Source organism: Morone saxatilis, unplaced genomic scaffold (genome assembly GCF_004916995.1).
Source record: "Morone saxatilis isolate NCDOM2014 unplaced genomic scaffold, NCSU_SB_2.0 Contig17, whole genome shotgun sequence".
Lineage (NCBI taxonomy): Eukaryota > Metazoa > Chordata > Actinopteri > Moronidae > Morone > Morone saxatilis.
In genome coordinates this window covers 21,876,495-21,879,204 of record NW_023339729.1, presented here as the reverse complement: position 1 = coordinate 21,879,204, position 2,710 = coordinate 21,876,495, and positions in this window count along the sequence as shown.

The window sequence follows — 2,710 nt, the reverse complement described above, 5'->3', positions numbered from 1 at the left end:
TAGTGATGGTGAGTGGGAGCTCTGTAGGGGAGGCAAGAGTGGGCCAGTGTAGAGCGACAGTCACACTGATTTATACCCATGTGGGTCATTTTTGGAGAAATCTGTACTGTACTTAACACAGATGACTCACATCCACTCCAGTTTGTTTTTATGCTCGACGCCAAGAGAGCCCTTCATAGAGATACTGTACATCTTTGTAACAGTACTGCAGAACTGTCAGGTTTATTACAGTATCAACAAATCTTATGTTCCTTTTGGGTAGAAAAATGTTGCAGTAAAAATTCTGCATTACATGCTGAATTTTGAAAGTTCTCTGTAGGCATAAATGTATTACTTTTAACTAAGTGTCTAGTTGTGTAATTTTCTATGTTCTTTGGTTGTTGGTTTCTTCTTGTTAAGTTGTACAATGTCAGTTCATTGAACCACTGGCTCACATTTAATGTAAGTCAATGTAAAATAGTGAATAATAGTGAAGTATTGATTTTCAATGAAAAAAGTTACCACCGTTTTACATGTTTCAATGCTATTTTGGTCCAACAGTTACTTCAAAAGGACAATAATTTATTAATGCTTTCTTATCAGCTGCAGCATACATATCCACAGCGTCAATGAGAAAAATACAAATTAATGTTCGCTTTGTTGACGAGATAGCATGGTTGGAAATTCTGCATTGTTGCACAGCAAATGGAGACAGTAGCACTGTGTGAAGTGAGATAATTATTAATGCATTAGTGATGGGCTTTTGCATGCTCTGAATACCTTTAAAGGATGTCTCAGATTTAAGCAGATGTATTAGTTGTTTTGCTGGAACAATTACCTCCTAAAATGTCTCTCTGAATAAGCTATGCAATATTCATCATATTATTTTGGCTAACGGCCCTTTGAGATTGCTGGCTCTGTGTCCATGCACAGGGATACAACAAATTACGAAACAAGGACATCATTATTGGAACAGTGGCGTGTCCAGGCTTATTTAGGCCCTCAGTTATTTTAAATGTGCTATAACTCATTTGCTCTTGATGCTTCAAAACAGAGAATAAACAGCAAAGGAACCTCAGTATGTGTGATAAATGGAAGTTACTGAAAAGTGAGTTAGCTTGATGTTGACCCTCTGCTTTTCACAGCAGGTTCCCACAGGATTCATGTGGCTTTTAGGTGTATGAGTTAAGCAGTCCTGTTGATCCACATAGATTCTTACTTTCCACAATCACACACACTGGAGTATAGTTCCGTGTGAAGCCATATAGATCTGGTAATCAGCACCCAAGAGATCAACGCAAAGCATCTAGATTTCACCCTGTCCCCTTTTAGTGTGCTTATTTATCTGTATATTACTGTTCGTATGCCAAGCACCGCTAGCAATTTTCCCTGAAACTGAATGGAGAGGGGGACACTGATGAGAGAAAACTCTGGAGGGAAAATACCAGCAAAGGTACATGTACACCTGATCGCAAGTTAAAACAAGTTAGACTAAGCAACCAAGTCTCCTAGAAATTATGTTTGTATATTACTAAATTATTGTGATGAAACATAATATCATTGAATGCTACATGTATGTAATGAGGTGGAGTCACAAGGATTTGGTTGCCGTTGCCTTTTAGATGTACAAAGTGTCTCCTGCAACAAAAACAATGGTAATAAAAAATCTTATGTCTCAAGTCACTGCTGATGTTAAATAATGATATAGTCACCACGAGTGGATAGTATTGCAAAATTGCCTATTTTTGTTGTCAAAGCACATTTTACTGATCAGAATCAACATTTTTATGACTTGCCAGGTATGTTAATTACCAACATTTCCCTATTATGGTTGACATTACATACTCATTACATGTTTTTGGTGTTTCAAATTAGTTCTATATGAACTTATTTTTTGGAGATAGGGCTGGACTAAGTGGAAACACGTGTGGATGAGGAATGACTAGGGTAAAAACAAAGTAGTTTTGCAGTGGACATTGAGTAGATTACAAAATAAAACTAAAAAAGTATTAACAGGTGAGTCTTTTAAAATCTTAATGAAAGTAAAAGCAACAACGTTGTCACTATACAGCTATTTTAAACACACATTACATTACATGGGTTGACCTTTGTAAAACACCAGGAAAGGCATCATACAGTAATCATACAGTAAGTCAAATTATGTTAACATTCAGTGTAGAGTGATTTTTTCCCCCCTTCCTATTTGCAAATGCCAACTTTTATGCATGAGCATGTTCTTTTTCAACACTATTTGATGTATTTTTGCCATATAATATTGGCCTATAATTGTGTGCAATACATAAAGGTCAATGTGATTCTAGAAATAACATGGTGTTGGAGAAAACAGGTAATTGAACTGCTAAGACTGGTGAATTTTCTTTTAATGCACAAAAAAAAAAAAAAATTCAAAAGGGAAGAAAATATGCTCATCTCTGTTTTCTGGGTTGGCCATATTTAAGCCAGAATGTGAATTTTATCATCCAAAATTAAGAAGATTGTGTCTACAGGATTTTCATCCACAGAGAATAAATGCATCGGTGACAAAAAAAAATGTATCACAGACCAGCTTGTTGGTGATGAATGATGATAGTGAGGCCATTTTAGCAGCACCTCTGCTGAATGTAGATAGTTCAGTAAGACATGTTCAGGTCACAAAGCACCCAGAAAGTCCTGCCTCTCCCTCCCAAACCACAGACCATTAGATCACTGGTTAAAGAACTGTCAACCAACT